The sequence below is a fragment of the Talpa occidentalis genome, unplaced genomic scaffold (genome assembly GCF_014898055.3).
Source record: "Talpa occidentalis isolate TD23 unplaced genomic scaffold, MPIMG_talOcc4v2.1 talOcc4.6, whole genome shotgun sequence".
Taxonomy (NCBI): domain Eukaryota; kingdom Metazoa; phylum Chordata; class Mammalia; order Eulipotyphla; family Talpidae; genus Talpa; species Talpa occidentalis.
The window spans coordinates 3,147,593-3,156,336 of record NW_023604972.1 but is presented as its reverse complement, the minus strand read 5'-3'; positions in this window follow the sequence as shown (position 1 = coordinate 3,156,336).

Here is an 8,744-nt window from a genome sequence, read left to right as displayed (position 1 = left end):
AACAGTGGACCATGTGATCTCTAGACCCCCGATTGTGAAGTTCTATGGCAGTCCTGGCAGTCTGAGCTTTCTGGCACTGCCTTCAAAAGTAAGGGATTAGCGGCCTCGAGGTGCTGGGAAACGCTGGATTCCCAGGCGCCCACGCGACAGTGAACGATGGTCTTGGTTGGAGAGAGCCGTGCGCGGCTGTGAGCCTGGCCCTGATGGGACACGCTCTCCCCGCCGGCCTAATCCTGCTCCTACAGCTGGAGGACGGAAAAAAGGGAAAAAATTCAACATTAGGCCACAATCACCACAGGCCTCCTCGGGGCACAGGAAACGCACTTTGTCCTGTGCTCAGCCAGGACGACGGAGCAGCCGCGCTCGGAGACCTGGAGGCCCGGGAGCCGACCCGGTGAGGCTGGGCCACGGCCCGAGAACAGGCTGCTGACTGTGCCCTCAGGAAACAAAGCAGATCCAACTTTGGAATTGAGCAATGGACTCAGAACCCCGGCAAACCCAGGGCTCCGGTTCACAGCAGCACCGCGTGCTGGGCGCGGAGCACTGAGGGAGGTGGGTTGCTTGTGACTTTTTAATCTGCATTCAAGGAGGAAAAGCCTGCCATAAACTTGTCAACTGTGCCAAAAGGCACAAATGCGCCAACACGCTGGACCAAGGGCTGTGTGTGTGATGGTTGCTGTGACTCCTTGCACGTGCCGGGTGTTTGGAGGGGACTGTGTGTCCGTGCCTATATTTAAAACTGACAGAATAATGCAAGTTGAGCAACCACGGTTATGAAAAGGCCTCAGGCTTGGACTTGAAAAGCAAAGCCTTCGGAGTCAGAGAGCCCGGGGAAGGAGGGTGTTGTCCAGACCACCGGCTCTGGGACACTTCTTGCTCGCCCCACACCCCCCCCCCCCTTTCTAGGAAGGAGATCTTTGGTCTCTGAGTTAACTTTAAAAGAAAAGTCACCTCTCTAGCAAGCGGAGGATGCAGTAGCATCTGCAAGCTCGCAGTTGGCTGTCATCTTCGGTCACAACCTAAACCACAGATCTCATCCTGGCTTGGGGAGGGGAGAAGCTGCCTTTGCAGGCAGGACACTGAGGGCCCCTCCCTCCCTGCTCCTGCCCATTCCATTTCCTTTTGCAGACCTTCTCTGACTTAGGACCATTGTGTAGGATCTGGGACCAGATCGGCTGCCCTGGGCCAGAGCCTGGATCTGATGCCAATTAGCAATGCCTGGTCAAGACTACCACCTAAACTGATTAGAAATGCCTGGCCAGGACCACCTGGTCACCACCTCGAGGAGGAGACAGCATACCCCCGCCAACAACATCCACCCATGCCCACCGACAAATAGAAATCTCGGAAAGATTACTTGCCTGCAACGTGGAACTTGAAACCACTAGCATTGAACCTTGTGTGTTCCACTGTGTTAAATTCTACCTTAAAAGGGGCTCTGAGCAAGGCATGATTTTGTTACACTCTTTTACTATTTGAAATGTGCTGGTTTGCTGAGTTTGCACATTTCGTACAATACTCAAAAGTCAAATGTGTTCGGACGACCGCTAGTCTCAGGAACGGCATGTGAGTGCTCTTGCACTCACTGGACTCAGTTGCTAAGGAATATTCCAGGTCCCTGGTTGGGCTGTTCCTTGGGAGCCTGTCTTACCTGCCAGATTGTGGCTGAGCATGGAGGAGGCACGTTTCCTGTTCGAATTTGTAGCCCCCCAAAAGAGTTTAATACGATTACTACCTGTGCCGCCATTTAAAAATAAGAACATAATCATTGTGCTGGGTGAGAAATAAAGGCCGTTTCCAGGGAATTCGGGAGCCACTCAGTGCCAAGCCTGCATCACCTCTTCTTCTGACCATTTCCTCCACTTTGTTCCAGGACATTCTCTGGGGGAAGGAAGGGGGCTCCAGGTGAGAATCCCCGAATGCCAGGCTCTTCTCTGCTTCTGCCAGTTGGGCGGTTTCAAATTGAAGCAAATTGAGTCTCGTACGTTCCATCATGTCTTCCATCATTTATTAGCACCTCCAGCTTTGGAGACACCCTCAGCTTGCTCTGACCTGCGCCTGGCTGGTCTCGTTGGGTTTGTAGAGTAGGGGGCAGAGTTTAACAGGGGCCCCAGTGGAGTGGTGTTGGGAAAAAAGACACTTGGGGAGCTGTAGGGTCTGAATGAGGGCCATGAGCCCTGGTCCCAGGTTGGGGGGGCGGGTGGGGATTATAACCCACCTTTCTGGCTTCAGGAGATCCTGGCAGAACCTGGCACTGTTAAGACCCGCCATCCTCTGTCAACTGCCTGCCTGTGGAAACCCTCTCCTCTGTGTGGACCCTCTATTATCTGTTCCTGAGACCCCTGGTGTAGTGCTCGCACAAAGCAGCAGAGATCACAGCCGGGCGGAGGCTGAGTCAGCCTGCTGGAGGCAGGCACCTGGAATTTGGCAGAGGGCCCAAGGAGGCCACACACTGGCCAATGTACTGGGCAGTTCTTCCTGCCATGCCCCTGCCAGGAGGAGGCCCAGGTCCGGAGCATCTGAGCTCAGGGAACCTGGCCGAGTCCTTGTGAAACGGTTCGTTTCCCCATAACTAGCATTTGTTGTCGGGCTGCTGGGCCAGCAGGGAGAAACGCCACCTCATTTCTCTCCGCCGAGTACCTCCTCTGGTAGGAGAACGAGCACACTGTAAGATGAGCGGAAGAGACTGTGCTCCCCCTGGGGGTAGCCCAAGGTCCAAACAGGCCCTTCTACCAGCAAAGACGTGGATATTGTGTGGCTGGAGCTTGGAGGGGAGGGGGTTTGGGGTTTGGTGATGGAGCCTGACTTCTCACCTTCCCCTCCCTGTCCTCAGATTTTCTTTCACTCTCTGTCTCTGTAACCCTAATCCCTTCTCTTGCAGAGATTTGTTCCAAAGAGGTGCTGGTGGAGGGTGTTACTCTGTGAAAAGGAAGGGAAGAGGGGGGAGCCCAAAGGAAGTAGTCAACCATGTTTCCCCTGGGCCGTGGCTCGTTAGTTATCCGTTGTTGAATAACAGTATTGCCAAACACTCAGCAGCTTAAAAAATACCTCCTTATCATCTCATGCACCTGTGGGTCAGGAATCCTGGCGCAGCTCAGCTGTTTCCTCTGGGAGCCTGCACTCAAGGTGCCTGTTCAGGCTGTGGTCGCATCTGAGGCTCGGCTGGGGAAGGGTCTTTTCCCCAGCACCAGCAGAGTGATTGTTGCAGCATTTGGCGTCCTGCAGTGTCTGGAGCAGCAACCCCCGCCCCCTGCTCCCCGCCCCATGCCTGCCAGTTACCCACAGGCAGCTTTCTCCGTTGGGAGACCCACAGCACAGCGTACAGTCCGGAGCACAGATGGGTCCAAACCGTTCTCGAGGGGATCATGCCAGTACCTGAGAACCAGGCCACAGGGCCACGTGAGAGTCAGCCCACCCCAGGTTTCATGGATGCTCAATTATTTGTGAAGTTGTTTGTGCGTGTGTGTGTTTGTACATATGTGCATGCTATATACACACACACAATGTTTCTAAACCTATGTTTTATAATTAAAATTTTTTAACTGAAGCAGTGCTTTTGGAAAAGTTACTTTGGATCTGTGCCCAGGTTCTGCCAAGCAAAAAGAATCTCAGTGCCTTAGGCAGTCATGTCTGAAATGAAATCTGGAAGTGACTCAGAAGGGTGACTTTTTATTTCTGAGCTATATGATGTCGCCGTGAATCAGACGGCTCCCCGTACGACGACCTTGGGGTTTTTAATTGCTTAGAAATGACTTCACAGCCTAATTTTGATTTGAAAGAAGAAAGAAATCATTTTAGCCTATAACTAATTTGCAAATAATGGACATTCTTACTACCTCTACCAAGGGTTGAATCTGCTTTAATAAAGTTTGGCAGTTTTATTCATTTATGTATCAAAATTATTCCTAGGTATTTCATGGTTTTGTTCCTGTCGTAAAAAGACTCGTGTTTAAATATGATTTCTACTGACTTTTGCTAGTAACCAGGAATATGACTGATCCTGTCAAACTCCCATATTAATTCTAAGAATTCTTATTTCCTATTTTCTTAGGTTTCTTGGTGCACAATGGCGGCGTCTGGGAGGCAGCCATCTTCTGTTTCCTCCTTCCTAGTGAATTTATACACTGATTTGTTATGCCCTGGTTCCATGCCCTGATTTATGTCTCCAGAAGCAAGTCCCTTCAGAGTCAGCTAAAGCTCAGACTGTCAGCATCTACTTGGGCAAGTTGCTTAACCACTTCGTGCCTCAGTTTCCTCATTCATAACCTGGGGTCATCAGAGAATCGTCCTCATAAGGTCATTGTGAGGAACAGATCCAGTATCTGCTTTTAGCACAGAGTCTGTCTCAAAGTTCAGCACATCGTGGATTAAGCATAATTATTACTTAACAGGAACTGACATGAAAACATCGGGGAAGGGACACCCGGTTGTCAAAAACCAGCTGACCTGTGACCTTGCGTGTCTCCCACGCGCGGTGACTGCTGGGGGCTCGCCGAGCATCTCTTATGTCACCTGCAGCCCAGGGAGGGAGGAGGCTGTCCCAGCAGCCCGCCACTCACCGACGGGACGTGTGACTCCAGGTCAGCCTGCCTTGCGGCCAGACCTGGGCTCGTCTCTGCTGGTCAGCCCCAGGGAGGACCAGCCGTCCGCTCAGCCCAAGGGTCCTGGACCCGGCGCACACGGGGACAGCCAAGCGCCTTCACCAGCTCGTCAAGCCCAAGACCCACCTCCACCCAAGGGGCTAGGCTCCTCCAGGAGACCTGACATCCCACCTTTCAGAGCTCCCAGCTTCTTGTAAGGGGCATGGCTGACCCCCACGCGGCCCCAGTGCAGCGTCTATACCTTCGACACTTCATCCAAATCCTGTGTGCCTGGCCGGGAGCTCCAGGCGAGCTCTGCACAGCCTCCATGTTTATCACACATTCACCCATCCACTGCTCCTGTGATGGCTCACTCGATGTGTCAGCTCAGCTGGGCCACAGAGACGAGGTGTTGGGTCAAGTGTCTGGATGTTTCTGTGAAGGTGGGTCTCTTAGGGATGGGATTAGTGCTTAACTCTGTGGGTTTGAGCAAATCACGCTGCCCTCCCTGGTGTGGGTGAGCCTCAGGGGAAGGTGTGCAGAGAAAAGAGACCTCTCTCTAGCAAGAGGCAAGTCTGCAGCGATGCCCAGGGTCTCCAGCCTGCACAGTGTGGATTTGGACCTCCACAGATTTCCCGGGACGCCGCCATGTGTTTCTAGCCTGCTGGGCCTGCCTTTCTGGAAGCTAATACGCGGCCATAATGAAAACCAGCCTCTTCTTCAACACAACCATTAATCAACCATCCTACCCCCATTCCTTGGAAAACCAGGGCCAGACAGTGGATGCTACAGTCACGCGGGGGTTTCAGTCTGGGAGGAAAGAACACACATCACTTGGCCTAATCCAATCAGAGGCGCCGAGATGGCAATTACCCTTGGTGACCTTGTCCCCGGGACACTTGGCAATTCTGGAGGCATTTTTGGTTGTCACCATGGGGTGGGGGGGTGAGGGCATGGGATGGGGGTGCGAGGCTGCCACCAGCATGGTGTGCACAGAGGGGCACGGATGCCCTGCACAATGCCCAGGATGACCCAGCCTAGACAGGGTCAGGTCGAAGGTCAAGGTCAAGAAGCCCTGGGTTGGACGGGGCTTTCCTGAGTCGCTGAGGAAATCAGCACCTCATGGTTGGGAAGGAGGCCATGGGAGCTTTTTGAGGGACTGGAAAAACAGGTCAGGAGACAATGCCACTCTAAATGGCAAGGGGTATTTCAAGGAAGTCCCCGAGACCAGCCTTCCCGGATGTGGTGGCAGGAGCCTGGCACCCGACGTCTGCCCAAAGTGCAGCTTGTCTATGCTCCGAGTGGCCATGGCCGCTGATGCCCTCCCCAAGGGGAGCTCCAGCACCGAGTCCTCGCCCGAGAACAGGGCCGGTGAGTGACTGCCTTGTGTTCTGTCGCTGCAGCTGTGGTGTTGTCTGAGCAACCTGCTCGTCTCCCGGGGCTGGGGGAGACAGCTGGGGCGCCAGAGCTGTCTGTGGCTGCTGGGCACGAGCAGGGAGCAGCAGGGTGGGATGTTCTGAACTCAGCGCCCTGGGCAGGCAGGAGGACTCACTCCCAGGCAGGCAGGAGGACTCACTCCGGGCAGGCAGGAGGACTCGCTAGGGGTGAGTAAAGGGAAGAGGAACGAGTGAACTAGCTAATAAATCAATAAATGACACGTCGGCCCCTTTGTGTGAAGTGAGGCTATTAAGACAACGACGGCGGTCACGGAGCTGCGGGATGGCGCTTGCGTGACCGTCATTGATGGATCCCTGTCCTGCGGACCCCATGGCTGCGCTCATGCTCCCCAGAGGGTGTGTCCAGATGATGCTCACAGCAAACTGGAAAGGCTTCACATGACTGTAGCTCGACTTCAGGGGACACACATGGCACCTGGGCGGACGTGGCGGGACGGGTGTGGACACCCAGACGTGTACCTTAATGCCTGGGCCGCCCGTGAGAGGCCGTGGGATGCACTGCCTGGCCCTGCAGACAGTGCGGGGGGCCGGGGTGCCGATGGGCCAAGCTGGGCCCATGTGCTGAGGGGCCCGGATGCATGGCAGGGACCAGCAGGCGAGGGGCTGAGGCTGCTCGTTGCTCCGTATTCATCAATTCAGGGGGAATAGACGCGGGTGCTGTATTTCCTGCAGCCGCACATATCCAGGGCTCCAAGACCTACCACGCGGGGCAGCACTGGCTCTGGGTCAGCACCAGCTCTGGGTCAGCACCAGCTCTGGGTCAGCACCAGCTCTGGGTCAGCACCGGCTCTGGGTCAGCTCCAGCACTGGAGGACCCGCTCACCCTGCGCTTCTTGGCACCGCCTCCTCGGCTCACCCCCTCTCCCCTCAGGCCCCCTTCAGCCAAGCCCCCTCAGGTCTCCTCTCCCCCACACCCCCCTGCGCCCCCTTCCTGCAGTCGGCACCTGCAGCTACGCTGGCCTGGCCAGGTGTCCATGTAAGGGCTGGTGTTGGCCACCTTAACTCCACCCGCCCTCTCAATCACCGGCTGCAGAGAGCGTCACGAGCCACAGCTCCTGGGGGTTCCCAAGTGGGTTACGAGTGGGGAGGAATCATCACACTGCGAGAGGATGGGTGCAGTGCTGGGCGCTTGCTGGGCACTGTGCTGGGTGCTAGGCTGGGCACCATTGCTGGACACTGTGCTGGGCGCTGTGCTGGGCGCTGTTGCTGGACACTGTGCTGGGCGCTGTGCTGGGCACCGTTGCTGGACACTGTGCTGGGCGCTGTGCTGGGTGCTGTGCTGGGTGCCGTTGCTGGGTGCTGTGCTGGGTGTCGTGCTGGGTGCTGTGCTGGGTGCTGTGTGAAGCAGGAGTGCAATGGAGTGGTCACAAAGGCCATGAATGGGTTAATCGCAGTCGTGGAAACAGGAGGGCCTGAGCCAGGGACACTGTTCCCAGAGACCGGCAGGCGACGCGGTCACAGCCACAGTGCCAGGGCCTCTGCTGTGATCTGGGGCAATTCTGTGGGTCAGACGGGGCCTCCCACGGAGACACGCAGTCCTGCAGGCTTCACGGTGCCCTGAGCGGTGGGACCTCTGCCCCTGCCCCACATTTTGATATTGTGCGCGCTGGCTCCCGGTCAGCAGGGAGACCCTCCAGGGCCTCGGGTCGGCCCTCCTTACCTAACAACGCTTACCCACGGGTCAAAACCAGGGGGGCTTCTCATCTTTCCAAAAACAGCATGTCTGGGGCCTCCCCGGTGGCACAGCGGTTGAGCGCTGGGTTGTGAAGCTGCCCGCAGCCTCTGCAGCGCCGGTTCGATCCCCGGCTGCTCCCTGGCCACCGGAGGAGGGTCCCACATGGCGCGCAGACCTCTCCTGCCGCCCGCTGCTCCCCTCAGCAGTGTACTTCGGTCCTTCTGCCTGCTCTGCTCCCGGCTCTGGCTCTGGTGAATCCTCTCACCCTCCCGCGCTTCTGACTGTGCCCAGTGCTTGTATAAATAAATGAATGAATAAATAAATAAATAAATCTTTTAAAAAACATATATATATATATATATATATATATAAACAAAACAGCTTGTCTGTAAGACGTCCTTTCCAAACAAGGTCACATGGGGGGCCCTTGGAGGTGGGGGTTGAATGTATCTGTCAGGAGGGGGAAGGGGCTTAAACCCGGGCTGGGGCTCACTTCGTTCTTCCTCGCTTTTGGCTGAGCTTTAATCTAGAAGCAACCAGAAGCCATCAAAGGCTTTTGAACAGAAAGGCAATGATGCTGTTGGCCTCTAAGAAAGATCCCCCGGGGATGGGGAAACTGTGGAGAATTGGGTTGGAGACTCACGTCCAGGTGGGACAGGAATTTGGCAGCCAATGGAGAGACCGAGTTAGAGACGTCTTCTGAGACAGGATCACCTGGATGTGGGGACCCGGAGGAGGATGGGGCAGGTCATCTGGCTGGCAGCAAGGAGTGTGTCATGGTGTTCTTCCTGGAGATGGAGGTGCAGGAGGAGAAAGTGTCTTTGTCGGAAATAGGGCTTCAAGGGAGTGACCGCTGTATGCTTCCCAGCTCCCTCTTGCCCTGTGTCCTCTGCTGCTCAGTGCTGGTGGGCAGTCATCCACAGGCACAGACTCCTTTGCCCACCTGCCACCCATCCTTCCCCAAAATTCTTGTTGCACGAAGACTGTATTTCTGGGTGCCAGTGGCATTTCCATTGTCTGGAGAAAGTTCTT